The sequence below is a fragment of the Arachis hypogaea genome, chromosome 13, assembly GCF_003086295.3.
Source record: "Arachis hypogaea cultivar Tifrunner chromosome 13, arahy.Tifrunner.gnm2.J5K5, whole genome shotgun sequence".
NCBI classification, from domain to species: Eukaryota; Viridiplantae; Streptophyta; class Magnoliopsida; order Fabales; family Fabaceae; genus Arachis; species Arachis hypogaea.
Genome location: NC_092048.1, coordinates 34,226,675 through 34,248,037, shown reverse-complemented (window position 1 = coordinate 34,248,037; position 21,363 = coordinate 34,226,675). Strand labels below are relative to the sequence as shown.

The following is a 21,363-nucleotide window of genomic DNA, read 5'->3' as shown; positions in this document are numbered from 1 at the left end:
CCCTGACCTTTTTTTTTTGCGGACTTTTCGTCCTCAAGCAATGAAAAATACATTAAAGCCCCTGACCGTTGAAAAATGTGGACATTTGTGTCCCTCCGTTGATTTCTGCCGTTTCCACTTGACGGAAAAGGTTGAGGTGGCACAGGTGGCGCTGAGGTGGCACGTAACGGAGGTCATGTGGCATTGGGGCAAAAAGTTATAGGACATATAAGTCTCTGGAGACGAAAACGACGCCATTTCGTCTCCTCCCCCAATCAACACAGTTGAATCCCCATATACAATACCCAGAAGACCCATAGTTGAGTGAGAGAATTACAGAAAACCCTAACCCAAAGACGATCAAACTCCTTCGTCTCTGTTTCTCCCTCCAAAAAATACAACACGTAGAAGAGCAAAAGGCCAGGGGTGATCGCTGGTGGCAGAGGCTGAGGAGAAGCTTCGTCTGAGGTCGTGGCTGGTGTCTTCGTCACAAGGTAAGATTGTTATGCTTAGCTAGGAATGCAATGTGTTTGCATGTTTACAGTGTAAGAAAGAAAGTGAAAATGGGGTGTATTGCGTGCTGTGTAGGATTAGGGGGAGGGATTGTGTTCGGGAAATGTAGTTTCTTTCATATGTTGTGTTGTTTCCTTTTTTAATCCTAGTTCTGCACTGGTTAATTTCAGATGGTTGACGTGTTTGTGGTTCCAGTCTTTCATCATGGAGGGAACTTCGTAAGAGGAGTTGGTGGAGAAATGGTTTATCTGAATGGAATGGAGGAAATGTTCCCTGAGATGGACCTAGACTTTGTGAATTTCGGAGACCTAGTGACACTATTTAAGGGTTTGGGCTACCAGTCATACAAGGCAGTATACTGGTATGATCCATCAAGCACTAAATTTGAATCCGGGATGAACATATTGACTGGAGATGTTGGGATCAACGCAATGCGAGAGAACCTAATGAAGCACCCAGGGCGAGGTGAGTTCCATATATACTTTGACCATCCTGTCGACGAGCCGGAAGTTGTTGAGGATGCTGCCCAGGACAGAAATACTGCAGGGGGGTGGATGAAACTACAGAGAAACTGAATTCTTCCTCTTCATCTGATGACGGGTACGAGAGCACAGAGGACGTCTTGTACAAACCTCCACCGGCTGGAATTGAGAGTGACAGCAGTGAGAGTGACAGCAATGGTGGGGTCACTGCTGGGAAGAGAAAAAGAGGTGTCAAGGGTAAGAAGAAGGTCGTTACGCCGATCAAGAAGGTAGTTACTCCTAAGAAGAAGGTAAATACTCCTAGAAAAAAGGTAGTTACACCAAAGAAGCAAGGGAAGAAGAAAAGACAATTTCGCACAAGGGTCAATGAAAGAGGGGAAGGGAGTGGGAATGGGACTGATGCACGTGGTGAAGCAGGGGATCAAGGACCTGATGTCCAGCCGGATTATGCAGTCGGGGGTGGGTTTTATGTCAGTGAGCTCCCAACGGAGGTGGAGGAGATAATGTTTGAGTATGAGTCTGAAGACTTACATACTTCCATATCATCTGATGATGAAGGCAGAGGTGAAAAGTTTCCAGATTTTAATGATGAGTATGCTCATGGTGAGGGCAAGTTTGAGCTAGGAACTAGGTTTGCCACTGTAGACAGGTTCAAGGAGGTAGTTAAAGATTCTTTCATCGCTGAGGGTCGGGAAGTGAAATGGATAAAAAATGACAAAGAGAGAGTGAGAGTGGGGTGTGGGGATAAGGAGTGCCCTTACTTGGTTCACTTGTCATACAACAAAAGTCTGCAGTGTTATCAAGTGAAGACCTACCATCCAGAACACACTTGTGTGATGGATTTGGGCAGCAACGCTGCTGATCAACACTGGCTAAGTAAGAAGATTGAAAAGCGGATGTCCACCTAACCACACATGAATACAAAGGAGGCTACTGATTTTCTTAAAGAGGAATTTGCCCTCTGTCCCCATCCTAAAATGGTTTATAGAGCAGTGAAGGAGGCTAGGGAGAAGATCCAAGGAAATGAAAAGGAACAATACAAGAGATCCAGGGATTATTGTGAGGAAATACTGAGGAGCAATCCAGGCTCATCAGCTAGGCTTGAGCTCATGCCAATTCCAGATGGTCCCCCTGTGTTTGATAAACTATACATTTGCCTAGATGCCTGCAAACAAGGTTTCAAAGATGGATGTCGTCCCCTGTTGCATTTGGATGGGTGCTTTCTGAAGACATATTACGGTGGTTGGCTTCTAGCAGCAGTTGCTCAGGATGCAAACAACCAATTCTATGTTGTTGCCTATGGAGTGGTCAGGGCTGAGACTAAGGAAGCCTGGAAGTGGTTCCTGACCAATCTGCAAGGGAACATAGGAGCCGATGCTAACCATGGCTGGAACTTCATATCAGACTAACAGAAGGTAACTCCAGTTTATGGTTATTGGCATTGCTCTGCATTTGGTTTAGATCATTTATAATTTATTGATGATATTCATTGCCACCTACTTGGTTAATTTCATTGCTGTGTGGTTGATTATGTTGTGGCCAGGGTTTGCTGCCTGCGTTGAAGGAGGTCATGCCACACGCTAAGCTCCGCAATTGCGTTATGCATATGTGGAAAAACTTCATCAATCGCTACAAGGATCTATACATTCGACAAGTTGTGTGGGAGTGTGCCAGGTGCACGACTGTTGCTGAGTTCAAGGAATGCATGGAGAAGTTGAAGACAGTTAACAAGGGTGCCTGGGAGTACCTCAGCAAATTTGAACCTGAGACATGGGTGAAGGCTTACTTCTCCCATGGGCCAAAAGTGGATAACCTCACAAACAATATGTGTGAGGTTTTTAATGCAAAAATAGTAAACTATCGCTGCAAGCCTATCCTGACCATGTGTGAAGAGATCAGGTACTATCTCATGAGGCGGATGGTGAATCATAAACGGGTCTTGGAGAATCACTCAGGGAGGCTAGCACCAGTTCAGGAAAAGAGGATGGAGAAGCTGTTAAACCTAAGCACCAAGTGGACGGCTGAATGGGTTGGTGATAATGAACGAAAGAGGTTTGAGGTTTCTCGAAAAGGAACTAAGGTGGATGTGGACCTCATTAGGCACAGTTGCTCATGCAATCGATGGCAACTGACTGGTATGTCCTGTACAGTACTTGGTCCAGTTTCTTTGCTATTCGTTGTATCCTGCAACAAGTGTGGTGAGAAGGGTCACAACTACAAAACATGTAAAGGAGCCCCTTCCAACCCAAACTGGAAGCCGAAGACAAGGCGCCCTAGGAAGAAAGCAGCTACTTCCTCCCAGTCACTGATTGTGCTTCCACTGTCACAATCTGCTCCAGGTTCAGAGGTAAGAACCCTATAGTGATTAATCTGTCTTAGTATTAGTACTACTAAGGTTAGGGATTAATCTGTCTTAGTATGGAAATAATTAAGGACTACGATGTCTGATTACTGATATGCCTAGGGACTATTCTGTATTAATACTGCTAAGCTTAGGGACTAATTTGTCTTCATAATACTACTCTGTTCACATCTTGCATGCATATTTGCAGGATGCATCCAGCAGCCAACCAGGCAGCTCCCCAAATCCCACTGTTGTGGAATCACCTGCCCCAAGCAATCCACCTATGCCACTAGCTCCAACAAGGGTGACAAGATCCACACTTATCATATCACCTCCAGGGCCAACAACTACTCAAACCAGGCTACCAGCTCCAACTATAGGTCGTCCATTTAAATCTCCAGCGAAAGCCAATGACACATCTCGCCCACAACAGTCCAGGTTCAGACCAAAGCAGAAGATTTTCAGGCCGTCGGCACCAATCGCTGCATCCACAATCAACACTAGTACACAACAGCCAACTCTATCTACCATCCCATCTACAGCTCCAAATCAAGATGCTCCACCCCAAAATTTGCCAACTTCTCCAAAAACAAAGGACTCGAAAGAATGAAGACTACTGTCATTAAGTGCTTTTTGTGATAACTTTTTGCCTATGTAATGGTTGTTGACAAGTAGTACAAATAATTTAGGTTTCTGTCCCATACTTTTTGAACACCCTTTGTGGGTCAGATAAACATGGATGTTAACTAAACAACTTTTTTTTATGACTATTGCAATGGTATGTTATGTATTAGGGAACCAATTTTAATTTCCTCCACATCTTACACAACACGTACAGGGCAATACAATCATCATTCATATAAATAACACTGAATTCACCTATAATTGTTGCAACAATATTACACACTTTTTCATTCGTTTATCAACTCTTACAACTTAGAACAACAAAAATCAACACAATGACAATGACACAGATACACCATCTTATTGGCTTTCTTTTCATCTCTAGAGCTAATATCCTCTTCTCCAAGCAACTTATCCTCATTTCCATGTCCTGCTGCCTGTGATAATCTTCTACATCTACAAATTCCTTCTCTCCCATATACTTTGTTGCTGTCAATCCAAGTCCAGCAACGTACTCATCAAGCCACACAAAAAATTTGCAATACGGTTGTCTTGCCTGCAGCAAATCAACCCACATAATTCAAACCCTAAAAATTAGAAACCCTAACACATCTTCAACCAAACGTGCATCACATTGCGTTTCCATACCTTGTAAAAGGGACAGCACAGAAACAATCTATCCGGATTGCTCCGGGTCTTCGACATGAAAAGGACTGCGTTTTCTCCACAGAAGCACTTTGGTGAGACGCCATGTTTGCTGTCCTTCTCCTTAGGACGCGAGCTCGAGCCCACCTGACCTCCACCTCTTCTCCAGCTAGATGATATCCCTTCAGATGCCATGGAAGGAGGAATTTCCTTTCTGCCACAACTCCCCACTATACCCACTACGCCGTCACTGTGCAGACGAGGGATGAGGGAAGACGAATTTCAAAGATTGGGGGAGGAGACGAAACGGCGTCGTTTTCGTCTCCAGGGACTTATATGTCCTATAACTTTTTGCCCCAATGTCATGTGGCCTCCGTTACGTGCCACCTTAGCGCCACCTGTGCCACCTCAGCCTTTTCCGTCGAGTGGAAACGGCAGAAATCAACGGAGGGACACAAATGTTCACGTTTTTCAACAGTCAGGGGCTTTAATGTATTTTTCATTGCTTGAGGACGAAAAAGTCCACAAAAAAAAGGTCAGGGACAAAAATGTCCTTTACTCTGATTTCAATTTCAATGTATCTTTTTATTCAATTTGAATCCTTATCTTCTTGTTTATCTTTTATTTCTTTATCAACTTCCTTGAATATATGGAGCCATTCCGAGTTCTCGCGATCTTTTTCATTCATGAGATGAGTATATGCACCTTTTTTATGTAAAGCTGCAAGGATATATAACATCATAAAGGATTATTGTATCTGCTAAACAAAAAATGCACAGTTATAGCACAATAGATAAATAATAGGATAGGAAGCGGTTCTCATATGGCACATCTTTGTGCGGAATGTGATGTTCTGTTGTTTTTTACCATATAGATATAAATTAAAATATGTAAACGGTTGATATTGGAAGGATGATGTTTTAGTAGACAAAAGAATAGTCTACGCAGGTGAGACAACCTGATTTGAATATTCCTCGTATCACATAGAAGGGTAATATCGTAAGTCTCTAATAAGGTCTGAGCTAAGCTTACAGAAGCTTGATTAGTGAAGCTATCTGAGAGGAGGAGCCTAACTAAAGCGGTGGCAGACTTTTTTTTTCTTTGGACAGGGTGGTGGGCTTTAATGATTTATTTTTATGTGTGTTATGCAGTGGTAATGGGCCACAAAGAAAACAAAAATATTTATTCATGTTGAAAAAGTACAGATTGGCTAACTCTTTCAAAATTGAAATAGATGTTGAAATTTGTAGATAATAAAGAAGTAAATTAAATAACCAACTTGTGTTGGTCAAGTGGTCAGCTCACTCGTTCGCTTAAACAAGTGTCCCATTGAGATAAAAAGTATCGAGAATTTGAATTTCACTTTTATGAATGAGATAAAAAGTTTTTAAGTTGAATAATGGTGTGAATATTCTTGTTTAATATTTTTAAAAATAAAACCAAATCATTTTTAAATGTGGAAAATATTAGCTAAAATTGTTGCTAAATAAACAAAGTTGACATCAATGCCATATAATAACATGATTTTTTCTTTAGTATACGTATAGAATGACCTATTACTTAATTTTATATATATATTGTTCGTTTGCTCAGGTTCTCAGAGGTTTGACGGTTTTGGCTAGTTCACTTGATGGAGCAGAGACTTGAGGGGGTTAGGACCTGGGTGCGAATCGAAGAGCTGGAGGTGGTCACAGGTTAGGATCCGCGGGATGACAATGTGGTGGGGCCACCTGCAAGGATTCTAACGCTCAAACCAGTATCCATATAATACGCGGCGATTAGGGTTAGGGTAAGTGATGTACCTCTGGAGAGGGGTAGGTCCCTCCCCTCTTATAGTCCATAATCAGGTGGGCCCTTCGGGGTCAGACCCACCTTCCTAAAAGCTTCTGCTAGCTGTCCAGGCTCCACGTGGTGAGGAGAAAAAGGTGAGTTTCCTCCTGGTTCGGGTAGCATGACCATCGGGTCGGCCGCTCGGGCCTAGACCTGGGTTGTTGGCGGGTCGGGCCGAAACAGTGCCCCAACGCGATAGGTATGGCGCAGCTCATAGCTAGCACGTTTGAACTACTCGCCTTTCTTGGCCGAGTTCTCGTGGGGACATGGGTCTGTGGTGGAATTTGTGGCCCCAAGGCGCGTGGCCTTTGCTCGTTATCAGAAAAGTCTATTCGATTGTTGCGTCGAGCATTTAATGCTCATTATGGCTGATTTGAAACCTAGGGTAAAAAGCCCATTTTGCCCTGACTTTTGAACTTTTCAGTGTCAGTTACCATTCTCCCTTCTTGCCTCTCGCTCCTTATTCCTTTACACTGCACCTGACTTCAAATTGCTTCTGCTTCTGCATTCACTCCTGCTTTCTTCTTTCTTTTCTTTCCTAATTCACTCCAATTCAGGCCCTCCAATCCTTTCTTGCTTCACTGCATTTCCTTGGAATTCATCACTCCTCATCTTTCACTTCCTGGTAAGCATCGACTCCCTTTATTTTTAACAGATTAATTCTGGTTTTTGTTGTTGTTGTTGTTTCCTTCTTTAACTGCCTAGATTGTTTATAATTGCTTTCGTTTGGGTTACGGTGCCGCTAGATAGGTTCCAGGAGGATTACCATTAAGTGCACCATTTTTGCGTTTAATTGACCATAGATTATTGCATAGTAGGACGTAGCGCTAGTTTCCGCATCTCCCGAGTTTCCGACCACCCGGGTCTGACTTTAAGTGGTGCCCTACTGTATGTATGGCACAACGCCCTGTCTCGAGAGTTTCAGTGGACCGTTATATTTGGGTTACCTCTGATGTCAAAGATACGGCTTCTAAGATGACCGTTGCGGAGCTGCAAGAGCTCCGAAATTCCAATCAGCTCTGTGGGGGTGGTCCTGAAGAGGGACATTACGACACGTTTGTTCCTGGGGATCGGGAATGCATCTGCCATATTAACATGAATACTCCTCGGGTAGCCGACTGGATGTGGGTATACAAATCTATGTTTACTAACTTGGGGGTTCGGCATCCCTTCTCTCCTTTTGTCATCTCTCTCTTAAACCGATGTGATGTGGCGCCGTCACAGTTACATCCAAACAGTTAGGCCTCCATTCGTTGCTTCGAGATGGTATGCGAGTGCTTGGAGCTCCCGATATTAGTGGAAGTATTCTTTTATTTCTTCCTCTTGACCAGTCCTTCCAAAGAAGGGAAACACAAAAGGGGTACATGTCATTTCGGGCCGTGCAAGGTCACTGGATCTTCGGGTTATTCGAAGATTCCTTTCACGGCTTCAAAGAAAAGTACTTCAAAGTATGGTCCGCTGAGGGTTGTCATCCCTTCTAGTTAACCTTGGAAGGAGAATAGCGTATCCCGACCTACTGGAGCTTTGGGGCTGGGTCGAATTGGTTAATAAAGAGCACTTGCAAAGGTTTGAACCAGTAAAATCGGGAAATCGCCAATGTCTTGCTGGCTATCTTTGGCAAGAATAACTTCAACCCCCATCTACTGATGGGTGGTCATGAGATGGGTAGAAGTTATGTGGGTGAGTCGTCGGGTCGTCCACCATATTTTTAGTTCATGGGTTCGAGTATTTGCTTCACTTAGTCTAACGCCATGTTTTTCTTTCTTGTTTTAGTGTCCATGGATGCCAAGAAGGTTGGACTTAGCAATCTGCTGGCCCAGTTCCTCCCAGGGCACAGTGACGATAGCTCCAAATCTTGTTCTACCGAGGCTCCGCTTTCCCCGACTCTCGAGGTTCAATCAGGTCCTACTCCTTAAGAAACCACCGGCACCAGCGCCGTTGCAATTCCTAGCACCGGGGTGGTCCTCCCTTCCGAGGAGATACCCGATGAGGATGCGGGTCCCAACCTGACCATCGTTGAGAATCCTAAGAAAAGGAAGGCGACGTTTAGCCCAGAAGGAGCACTCACCGTAATGGAGAAGAATTTTGATGCTGGGGGGTTTATTGACTCCCAGCTCATGCCAGGTACCGACAACTTCTTCCATGGTAGGGACTTGGCCTCTCAGGCTAGATGGGTTTACTGCTGCATACTCCGTGCTGTGACCATCGCGAGAAAAGATGAACCCATTCTAGCCCTGCCTGGGGTGCTAGACGGCAAGTACCACTCGTTTCTACGGGAGGTCGGGAGCCTGAAGGCTGAAATGGAGACAATGAAGGTCAAGCTAGCAGACATAGAAGAGAAGTTAGAAGTTTCTAATGGGACAGTGGCCCATCTTGTTGACCGGGAGATGACCCTGGAGAGCCAGCTTGATGTCTCGTTGGGTTGGGCGACTACGGCAGAGGCAAAGGTCACTGCCTTAGCGAAGAAATTGGTCGAGGTTGTTGCCTCCGCATATACTGCCAAAGCTGAGGCTACCGGTCTAAGAGGAGAGGTCGCCAGCTTGAAGAAAAAGAACAAAGTGACTGTTAAGAATGCTTACGAGGTGATTGCAAGCACTGAGGAGGCCATCAAGGCGCAGGTCAAGCTGCTATCTCCCAACTTTGATACCTTGGCTATAGGAGCTTTCAAGACTATCCAGGATGGCAAGATAGTCGATATGAAGAAGTAACTTGTAATTCTTTGTATATTTTGTTGACTGGGCCGCCGAGGCACCTCTTTCTTTTTTGTATCTGGTGTGACACTTGTAGTTTTTAACTTTGAATTGTTTATTCTTCGTGAACAAGTATTAAATAAGCCGATGTGGTGCCAATGAAAGATGTTTACTGTTTTGGTCGCATGGCCGGTAGGCCATAAACCGTAGTTTGTTTTGTATCCATTAGTTGGATTTGAATTGGTCCCCGGGGCGATCAATCCCGGAAAGCCGCCAAGGCAGAAAAGCACACACGAAATGTGAAATGTTAAATAAACATAAGACATAACCCGTTAATAATTGTGAAACGGCGTAGCGACATATAAATGTTCACGGACTCACAAAATAAAGTATAAACAGTAACCAAACATCATAAAATAAAGGTGAGGACAATGGAAAAACCCAACACGCCCTGGCGTCGCCTCCTAGGAGTAGAACCTTCTTAAATTTGCCGCATTCGAGGTCCTCGGTATCTCGCACCCGTCGAGCCGTTCCAGTTTGTAAGCTCCCTTACCAAGGGCTTCCCTTACCCTGTATGGACCTTCCCAATTTGCTGTCAGCTTGCCTTCCCCAGGCGTCGGCAGCCCAATGTCGTTGCGCCGCAGCACCAAGTCGCCTTGTTCAAAGCTTCTGCTCAGCACCCTGCCGTTGTACCTTAGGGCTATCCTTTGTTTCAAAGAAACTTCCGACAAGTGGGCTTCCTCCCTTGTCTCATCGATCAAGTATTTTTCCACTGCTTCTTCAACACCACCAAGGAGTAACCTTGGGCTGGGCTCCCCGATTTTCACAGGGATTACCGTGTCGACTTCATAGGTGAGTTGGAAAGGTATTTCTCCTGTGGAGGATTGTGGTGTCGTCCTAGGAGCCCTTCTTTTGGTCTAGTTGCTTTTTCAGGCCTTTAAGAATAATTTTGTTTGCGGCTTCTACCTGACCATTGCTCTGCGGGTGTTCGACCGAGAAAAACTTTTGCTTAATTCTCAGCCCTGAAAGGAACTCGCCGAACTTCTTATCTACGAATTTGGTCCTATTGTCCGAGATAATGACTTTGGGGATTCCAAACCTGTAGATCACTTGTCTCCACATGAACTTTCGACAATTTGCCGATGATATGCTGGCCAGTGGTTCTGCCTTGACCTATTTGGTGTAGTAATCGATGGCTATAATTAAATATCTAACTTGCCCGGGACCAACTAGGAACGGGCCTAGGAGGTCGATTCCCCACTAGGCGAAAGGCCGAGAGGCTAACATTGAGCCTAGCTCCACTGCTAGGGACTTGTACAAGTTGGCTTTCTCCTGGCACTTCCTGTATTTTTTTACGAACTCCTGTGCATCCGACATCATTGAGGGCCAGTAATACCCAGCTCTGACGAGCTTCCTGGCCAGCGCTTCCCCCCTATATGGTGGCCACAGCACTCTTCATGAACTTTGCTCAGGACGTAACCTGCTTGGTCGGGGCGTAGTCACTTCAGCAAAGGCTGGTTGAACCCTTGCTTATACAGCTGGCCCTGTATTACTACAAACTTGGCCGCCTACCTCCTTATCATCGCTGCCTCTTTCTTGTCCTTGGGGAATTGGTGGTCTTCTAAGAAATGGAGAATCGGGTTTATCCATGAGGGGGAGTTCGTCACTTGCATTACACATAGGGTTATCGACGGCTCCTTTATCAGTCCCTGGATCAAAGATCGTTCCCCGCGCCTGGCTTCGTGCTTGCCAGTTTTGACAAGAGGTCGGCTCTGGTGTTCCTTTCCCTGGGTACATGTTGAACCGTGACCTCTTCGAAGTCGCCGCACAACTTTTTTACCCTTTCCAGGTACTTCTAGAGCAGGGAGTCTCTAGCTTGGTAGGTCCCGTTGACTTGAGAGGTCACGATTTGAGAATCACTGTTGACCTCAATTTGTGAAGCTCCGACCTCTTTTGCTAAAAGAAGGCCCCCTATCAAGGCTTCGTACTCCGCCTGGTTATTGGAGAATGGGAAGTCAAATTTGATCGATTGCTCATAAATCATCCTGGTCGAGCTTTCAAGTATTATTCCGCCCCCCTAATGCTTGGTTGGAGGCTCTGTCAACGTGGAGCTTCCACCGTGTGGTCAGGTTCTCGGGGGAATCACAAGTTACCTCAACTAGGAAGTCCACCATTTCCTGGGCCTTGATCGCATGCCTGGGTTCATACTGCAAGTCGTATTGAGACAGTTCAATTGCCCATACCATCATGTGACCTGCTAGGTTGGGTTTTTGTAAGATCTGATGGATGGCTTGGTCGGTTCTCACAATGATCGGGTGCCCCTAGAAGTATTGCCTCAGCCTCCAGGACGAGATTAGCAGAGCATAAGCTAGCTTTTCCAGCTTGATGTATCTTAGCTCTGCTCCCTGGAGGACCTTGCTAATGAAGTAGATCGGCTGCTGAACCTTGTCTTCCTCTCAGATAAGGACAGCCGCCATGGCTTCATCTGTTACTGCCAAATATAGAAACAAAACCTTGCCTTCTTTTGGCTTGCCGAGGATAGGGGGTGTCGAGAGTATCTTTTTGAAGTGATTGAATGCCTCTTCACAGGGCGGAGTCCATTTGAAGATTACTTCTTTTCTCATCAAGTTGAAAAGAGGTAGGGCCTTTGCTGTCGAGGCCCCGAGGAAGTGAGATAAGGTCGTAAGTCTCCCTGCCAGTCTCTGCACGTCCTTGACACAACTTGGACTTGACATCCGTAGGACGGCTTCGCACTTATCCGGGTTGGCCTCTACCACCCTTTGTATTATCATTAAACCAAGGAGCTTCCTAGCTTCCATGTAGAACGCACACTTGAGGGGGGTTGAGTCTCATGTTGTGCTTACGAGGAGACTTGAAAACGGCGTCTAGATCACTGACTAGGTCGCATGGCTTGCTTGTTTTTACCAAAATATCATCCACATAAACCCCAACGGATTTACCGATGAGACCGCTAAAAACCTTGTTCATCAGCCTCTGGTAGGTGGCTCCTGCGTTCTTTAGTCCGAATGGCATCACTTTGTAGCAGTAAGTACCAGTTGGCATTATGAACGCTGTCTTCTCTTCATCGGGTTGGTGCATCGGTATTTGGTTATACCCAGAGTATGCATCCATGAAGCTTAGGAACCGGTACCCTACTGCCGCGTCTACCAAAGCATCAATGTTTGGGAGGGGAAAGGAGTCCTTTGGACACGCTTTGTTAATGTCCGAGTAGTCGACACACATTCTCCAATTTCCGTTGGCTTTCTTGACGAGAATTACATTCGACAACCACGTCGAGTACTCGAGTTCCCTGATGAATCCTGCTTCTAACAAGCTGGCCGTCTGCTTGGCCACCTCGTTGGCCCTTTCTTGCGACATTTTCCTTCGTTGCTGTGCTACGGGTTTAGCGTCTGGTTTTACAGCAAGCCAGTGAGACATAAACTCAAGGTCTACCCCTGGCATATCGGCCGGAGTCCAGGCGAAGAGGTCGCCATTTGCTCTGATGGCCTCCACAAACTAACCGGCAAGTGCACCAGGTCGTACCAAGCAATACCTCAGGTGATTGAGGGTCGATTCCACGAGGATTGATGGACTAAGAAATAAGGATTGAGTGATTTACTTAGTTAGACAAGTAGAAAATGGTGTTTTGAGAGTTCAATTGCATCAAACAGTAAATTCAGAAAATTAGAAAGCAAGCAGTAAACGGGTTGTTAAATATATGGAGAAAACAGTTAAGGTTTCAGAGGTATTTATTTTCCAGATTAACTTTTCTTACCAACTATTTTAATCATGCAAGATTCAATTCATGGCAAACTATATGTGACTAAATCCTAATTCCTTAGACCTTTTTAGTCTCCTCTAACCTTCATCAACTGCCAATTCCTTGGTCACTTGATTCCAATTAGAGGGTTTAGTTCAATTCTAGTTTATATGCCACAGAAATCTTAATTATCCAAATATGAGAGGATTATATGTCACGTATCCCATTAATTCCAGATAATTAGAAATTTAGGAGAAATTATTTTCAAGCTGTTGCTCAAGCAAAGAGCTTTCCCAAGTTTTACAGAACTCAAATAGAATAAGGGTCATACTTCCGTTCCACCCAGATTCATAAGATAAAGAACGAAAATAATTCTTGAAATTGAAATCAATACATGAATTAAAATAGAAAAGTTATAGTATTAATCCATAGAATAAGCAGAGCTTTTAACCTTAACAGTGGAGGTTTAGTTGCTCATGATTCAGAGAGAAAATAAGGATTCTAAAAACTGTAAAACATGGAATAAGGTCTGAGAGAAAGAGATTTGCTCGAAGGGATGAATCTTTCCCTTTTTATATCTAATCTTAATTAATATAAAATATATTTTCTAAAAATAAATAATATCTTTTCCTATTTTTAAATAAAATAAAGTTTAATCCAAAATTGATGAAGATCTTTGCATGCTGCTTGATTAAGCGCTAGGACCACTTGATGATTTAAGGCTGGCACCTAACTTGGAAATTCCCAAGCTAGGCGCCATTATGGCAGCCTTGCTTGGACATGTTGAGTGTGTCTTGGCACCTAACTTGGGAAAAGCCAAGTTAGGCGCCACCTACGCAATGTGCTTTTGGCGTGTGAGCTTTCCTTTGGCACCTAACTTGGAAAATCCCAAGTTAGGCGCCACCAAGGCCGAGTGTGCTGGAGAAGAAGTGTATACTATTATATATCGTTGGAAAGTTCTGGAATTTAGATTTCCAATACCACTGAAATCACGTTAATTGGACCTCTGTAGCTCGGGTTATTCTTGTTGGAGTGCAAGGAGGTCAGGGTTGATAGCATCATTCACTTTCGTCTCTTTTTCTACAGAAACTCCATCAAATCCATCCGAATGCTACTTGAAATAAACAGAATTATACAACTCAAAGTATCATCCATAGTGGCTAAAAGATATTTAAATCTTGATTAAACTCAACAATTCGAATGTAAATTCACTAGGAAAAGATAGAGAAGATGCTCACACATACAACACCAAACTTGAATTGTTGCTTGTTGGTGCACGAAATTGTGATCTCAACTGCGCCAACAACTTGGTATGCACGATCATAATCTCAATTCTTCTTCACAACTCCGCACAACTAACCAGCAAGTGCACTGGGTCGTCAAAGTAATAAACCTTACGTGAGTAAGGGTCGATCCCACGGAGATTGTCAGCTTGAAGCAAGCTATGGTCATTCTTGTAAATCTCAGTCAGGTGGATTCAAATGGTTATGGGATTTTGATAATTAAAATATAATTAAAACATAAAATAAGATAGAGATACTTATGTAATTCATTGGTGGGATTTCAGATAAGCGTATGAAGATGCTTTGTTCCTTCTGAATCTCTGCTTTCCTACTGCATCCATTCAATCATTCATACTCCTTTCCATGGAAAGCTGCATGTTGGGTATTACTGTTGTCAATGGCTACCTTCCGTCCTCTCAGTGAAAATAGTCCTCTACGGTTTCTGTACGGCTAATCAACTGTCGGATTTCTCGTCTTGGATGAAAAATACCAGGCACAGCTACCGCATGGCTAATCAGCTGTTAGTTCGATCGTGTTGGAATAAGATCCAATAATCCTTTTGCGCACTGTCACTGCACCCCACAGTCGCGAGTTTGAAGCTCGTCACAATCATCCCTTCCCAGATGCTACTTGGAATACCACAGACAAGGTTTAGACTTTCCGGATCTCAGGAATGCTGCCAATTGATTCTAGCCTATACCACGAAGATTCTAATATCAGATTCAGATTCTCTGTTATCAGGAGAGACGATGTGAATCGTTGAAGAGAGATCCAAGAGATACGCATTCAAGCTTGTTTTCATATAGAACAGAAGTGTTTGTCAGGCACGCGTTCATAAGTGAGAATGATGATGAGTGTCACTTGATCATCACATTCATCATGTTCTTGTGTGCGAATGAATATCATAGAACAAGAATAAGCTTGAGTTGAATAGAAAAACGATAGTACTTTGCATTAATTCATGAGGAACAGCAGAGCTCCACACCTTAATCTATGGGGTGTAGAAACTCCACCGTTGAAAATATATAAGTGATGAAGGTCTAGGAATGGCCGAATGGCCATCCCCCTAAACGTGATCAAGAGATCAAAAGTGATACAAAAGATATCTCAAAAATGATCTAAAGATGTAAAATAAATCACTAAAAGTAGTTTTTATACTAAACTAGTAGCTAGGGTTACAGAAAATAAGTAAATGATGTAGAAATCCACTTCCGGGCCCACTTGGTGTGTACTTGGGCTGAGCATTGAGCTTTACACGTGTAGATACTTCTCTTGGAGTTAAACGCCAGGTTGCAGCCTGTTTGTGGCGTTTAACTCTGGTTTGTAACATGTTTTTGGCGTTTAACTTCAGAATAGGGCAGGAAGTTGGCGTTTGAACGCTAGTTTGCATCCTCAGAACTCGGGCAAAGTATGGACTATTATATATTTCTAGAAGTCTCTGGATGTCTACTTTCCAACACAATTGAGAGTGCACCAATTGGATTTCTGTAGCTCCAGAAAATCTATTTCGAGTGCAGGGAGGTCAGAATCCAATAGCATCTGGAGTCCTTTTTCAGCCTGTGCATCAGATTTTTGCTCAGGTCCCTCAATTTCAGCAAGAAAATATCTGAAATCACAGAAAAATACACAAAATCATAGTAAAGTCCAGAAATGTGATTTTTGCTTAAAAAATAATAAAAACATCGTAAAAACTAACTAAATTATACTAAAAACTATGTAAAAACAATGCCAAAAAGCGTATAAATTATCCGCTCATCACAACACCAAACTTAAATTGTTGCTTGTTCCCAAGTAACTAAAAATCAAATAGGATAAAAAGAAGATAATATACTATAAATTCTAAAATATTAATGAAACTTAGCTCCAATTAGATGAGCAGGACTAGTAGCTTTTTGCCTCTGAACAGTTTTGGCATCTCACTTTATCCTTTGAAGTTCAGAATGATTGGCATCTATAGGAACTCAGAATTTAGATAGTGTTATTGATTCTCCTAGTTCAGTATGTTGATTCTTGAACACAGCTACTTTATGAGTCTTGGCCGTGGCCCTAAGCACTTTGTTTTCCAGTATTACCACCGGATACATAAATGCCACAGACACATAACTGGGTGAACCTTTTCAGATTGTGACTCAGCTTTGCTAGAGTCCCCAATTAGAGGAGTCCAAGGTTCTTAAGCACACTCTTTTTGCTTTGGATCACGACTTTAACCGCTCAGTCTCAAGCTTTTCACTTGACACCTTCACGCCACAAGCACATGGTTAGGGACAACTTGGTTTAGCCGCTTAGGCCAGGATTTTATTCCTTTGGGCCCTCCTATCCATTAATGCTCAAAGCCTTGGATCCTTTTACCCTTGCCTTTTGGTTTAAAGGGTTATTGGCTTTTTGCTCTTGCCTTTTGGTTTAAAGAGCTTTTGGGTTTTTCTGCTTGCTTTTTCTTTTTCTTTCTTTTTTCTTTTATTTTTGCCATTTTTCTTTTCTTTTTTTTATTCGCAAGCCTTGTTCTTCACTGCTTTTTCTTTCTTCAAGAATCAATTTTATGATTTTTCAGATTATCAATAACATTTCTCCTTTTTCGTTATTCTTTTAAGAGCCAACAATTTTAACATTCATGAATAACAAATTCAAAAAATATGCACTGTTCAAGCATTCATTCAGAAAATAAAAAGTATTGTCACCACATCAAAATAATTAAACTAATTTCAAGGATGAATTCGAAATCATGTACTTCTTGTTATTTTGCTTTTAGAACATTTTTCATTTAAGAAAGGTGATGGATTCATAGGACATTCATAGCTTTAAGGCATAGACACTAGACACTAATGATCATGTAATGAAGACACAAACATAAAAAATAAAGCATAGAAAACAAAAATAGAAAAAATAAATAGACAAGGAGATTAAAGAACGGGTCCACCTTAGTGAGGGTGGCGTCTTCTTCCTCTTGAAGAACCAATGGTGCTCTTGAGCTCCTCTATGTATCTTCCTTGCCTTTGTTGCTCTTCCCTCATAGCTCTTTGATCTTCTCTAATCTCATGGAGAATGATGGAGTGCTCTTGGTACTCCACCCTTAGTTGTCCCATGTTGGAACTTAATTCTCCTAGGGAGGTGTTAATTTACTCCCAATAGTTTTCTGGAGGAAAATGCATCCCTTGAGGCATCTCAGGGATTTCATGATGAGGAATTTCCTCATGCTCTTGTTGAGGTCCATGAGTGGGCTCTCTTGTTTGCTCCATCCTCTTTTTAGTGATGGGCTTGTCCTCTTCAATGAGGATGTCTCCCTCTATGACAATCCCAGCCGAATTGCAGAGGTGACAAATGAGGTGAGGAAAGGCTAACCTTGCCAAAATTGAGGACTTGTCAGCCACCTTGTAGAGTTCTTGAGGTATAATCTCATGAACTTCCACTTCCTCCCCAATCATGATACTATAGATCATGATGGCCCGATCCACAGTTACTTTGGATCGGTTGCTAGTAGAAATAATAGAGTGTTGGATGAACTCCAACCATCCTCTAGCCACAGGCTTAAGGTCCGGTCTTCTCAATTGAACCGGTTCGCCTCTTGAGTCAACTTTCCATTGAGCTCCTTCCACACATATATCCATGAGGATTTGGTCCAACCTTTGATCAAAGTTGACCCTTCTAGTGCAGGGGCGCGTGTTTTCTTGCATCATTGGCAAGTTAAACGCCAACATTATATTTTTCGGACTGAAATCTAAGTATTTCCCCTGAACCATTGTAAGCCAATTCTTTGGATTCGGGTTCATACTTTGATCATGGTTTCTAGTGATCCATGCGTTTGCATAGAACTCTTGAACCATTAAAATTCTGACTTGTTGAATAGGTTTGGAGAGAACTTCCCATCCTCTTCTTCTAATCTCTTGTCGGATCTCCGGATATTCGCCCTTTTTGAGCTTAAAAGGGACCTCATGGATCACCTTTTTCTTGGCCACAACTTTATAGAAGTGGTCTTGATGGACCTTTGAGATGAATCTTTCCATCTCCCATGACTCAGAGGTCGAAGCAATTGCCTTCCCTTTCCTCTTTCTTGAGGTTTCTCTGGCCTTAGGTGCCATTAATGGTTATGGAAAAATAAAAAGCAATGCTTTTACCACACCAAACTTAAAAGTTTTGCTCATCCTCGAGCAAAAAAAGAAATAAAGAAGTAGAAGAAGAAGAAAATGGAGGAGATGAAGGCAGATATGTGGTTCGTCCAAGGGGTAGAAGTAGTGGTTATAATGTGTGAAAATGAAGGAGTGGTGAGGGGTTTATATAGGGGTGGGGGAAAGGTTAGGTTTCGTGTATTTGGGGTTAGGTTTGGGAAGAAAAGGATTTTGAATTTGGAGGTGATTGGTGAAGGGTATTTGGGGAAGAGTGTTATGAAAAGGTGTGAAAAGGAGAAAAGAAGAGGTGGGGTAGGTGGAAATTCTGTGGGGTCCACAGATCCTGAGGAGTCAAGGACTTAGCATCCCTGCTTTATTTAGGCGTGCAAAACGCCCTTAGAATGCAATTCTGGCGTTAAACGCCAGATTGCTGCTTGTTTATGGCATTTAACGCCAGCTTTTCTCCCTTTATTGGCGTTTAACGCCAACTTGATGCTCTGTTCTGGCGTTAAACGCCAGTCTGGTGCCTATTTCTGGTGTTAAACGCACAGAATGGTGCCAGACTGGGCGTTTAACACCCATTCTGCTACTTTTACTGGCGTTTAAATGCCAGTAAGCTCTTCCTCCAGGGTGAGCTATTTTTAATGCTATTTTTCATTCTATTTTTGATTTTTCAGTTGTTTTTGTGACTTCACATGATCATCAACCTAAAGAAAACATAAAATAGCCATAGAAAATAAATAGATATAATTAAATAACATTGGATTGCCTCCCAATAAGCGCTTCTTTAATGTCAATAGCTTGACAGTGAGCTCTCATGGAGCCTCACAGATAATCAGAGCAGGATTGGAGCCTCTCAACACCAAACTTAGAGTTTGGTTGTGGCCTCTCAACACCAAACTTAGAGTTTAAATGTGGGGGGTTTTGTTTGACTCTGTATTGAGAGAAGCTTTTCATGCTTCCTCTCCATGGTTACAGAAGGAGAACCTTGAGTCTTGAATACAAGGTAGTCCTCATTCAACTGAAGGACTAAATCTCCTCTGTCAATATCAATCACAGCTTTTGCTGTGGCTAGGAAGGGTCTGCCAGGGATGATGGATTCATCCTCATCCTTCCCAGTGTCTAGGATTATGGAATCAGTAGGGATGTAAAGGCCTTTAACCTTCACTAGCACGTCCTCTACTAGTCTATAAGCCTGTTTCATTGATTTGTCTGCCATCTCTAGGGAGATTCTTGCAGCTTGTACCTCAAAAATTTCCAGTTTCTCCATTACAGAGAGTGGCATGAGGTTTATCCCTGACCCCAGGTCACACAGAGCCTTCTCAAAGGTAATGGTGCCTATGGTACAAGGTATGAAGAATTTTCTGGGATTCGGTTTCTTCTGAGGTAATGTCTGCCTCATTAATGTATTCAGTTCATTAGTGAACAAGGGGGGTTCATTCTCCCAAGTCTCATTACCAAATAACTTGGCATTCATCTTCATGATTACTCCTAGATACTTAGCAACTTACTCTTCAGTGATGTCTTCATCCTCTTCAGAGGAAGAATATTCATCAGAGCTCATGAATGGCAGAAGGAAGTTCAATGGAATCTCTATGGTCTCTGTATGAGCCTCAGATTCCTTTGGTTCCTCAAAGGGAAACTCCTTTCTGTCCAGAGGACGTCCCATGAGACTTTTCTCACTGGAACTCATGTCCTCCTCTCTCTCTCCAGGTTCGGCCATGTTGGTCATGGTTATGGCCTTGCACTCTCTCTTGGGATTTTCTTCTGTATTGCTTGGGAGAGTACTGGGAGGAGTTTCAGAAATCTTCTTACTCAGCTGACCCACCTGTGCCTCCAAATTTCTAATGGAGGACCTTGTTTTATTCATGAAACTTAGTGTGGTCTTGGATAGATCAGAGACTATGGTTGCCAGGCCAGAATGGCTCTGTTCAGAATTCTCTGTCTGTTGCTGAGAAGATGATGGAAAAGGCTTGCTATTGCTAAACCTATTTCTTCCACCATTATTGTTGAAGCCTTGTTGAGGCTTCTGTTGATCCTTCTATGAGAAATTTGGATGATTTCTCCATGAAGGATTATAGGTATTTCCATAGGATTCTCCTATGTAATTTACCTCTGCCATTGCAGGGTTCTCAGGATCATAAGCTTCTTCTTCAGAAGATGCTTCTTTAGTACTGTTGGATGCAGCTTGCAATCCATTCAGACTCTGAGAAATCATATTGACTTGCTGAGTCAATATTTTGTTCTGAACCAATATGGCATTCAGAGTATCAATTTCAAGAACTCCCTTCTTTTGAGGCGTCCCATTGTTCACAGGACTCCTCTTAGAGGTGTATATGAACTGGTTATTTGCAACCATTTCAATGAGTTCCTAAGCTTCTGCAGGAGTTTTCAGATGAAAAGATCCTCCTGCAGAATGGTCCAATGACATTTTTGACAACTCAGACAGACCATCATAGAGTATACATATGATGCTCCATTCTGGAAGCATGTCAGTAGGACACTTTTTGATCAGTTGCTTATATCTTTCCCAAGCTTCATAGAGGGACTCTCCTTCCTTCTGTCTGAAGGTTTGGATTTCCACTCTAAGCTTGCTCATCTTTTAAGGTGGAAAGAATTTGGCCAGGAAAGCACTGACCAGCTTATCCCAAGAGTTCAGGCTTTTCTTAGGTTGTGAATCCAACCATGTTCTAGCTTTGTCTCTTACAGCAAAAGGGAAAAGCATAAGCCTGTAGATCTCGTTATCAACTCCATTGGTCTTGACAGTGTCACAGATTTGCAAGAATTCAGATAAAAACTAATGAGGATCTTTCATTAGAAGTCCATGAAACTTGCAGTTCTACTGCATTAGAGAAACTAATTGAGACTTAAGCTCAAAGTTGTTTGCTCCAATGGTAGGAATTGAGATGCTTCTTCCATAGAAGTTGGAAGAGGGTGCAATAAAGTCACCAAGCATCTTCCTTGCATCTCCACCATTGTTATTAGGTTTGGCCATGTCTCCTTCTTTTTCGAAAATTTCTGTCAGGTCCTCTCCAGAGGGTTGTGCCTTAGCTTCTGATGAGCGGATAATTTATACGCTTTTTGACATTGTTTTTAGTATGTTTTTAGTAGGA

At 42.9% G+C, this 21,363-nt stretch overlaps 1 non-coding gene across 1 annotated transcript; it reads left to right on the top strand.

The window, feature by feature from the left end:
* The first annotated feature begins 20,735 nt into the window (after nucleotides 1-20,735).
* LOC112739660 (small nucleolar RNA R71) lies at nucleotides 20,736-20,843 on the top strand. The gene has a single exon (XR_003170594.1). It is a non-coding gene; the product is annotated as a small nucleolar RNA R71 (small nucleolar RNA).
* Nucleotides 20,844-21,363: the final 520 nt, after the last annotated feature.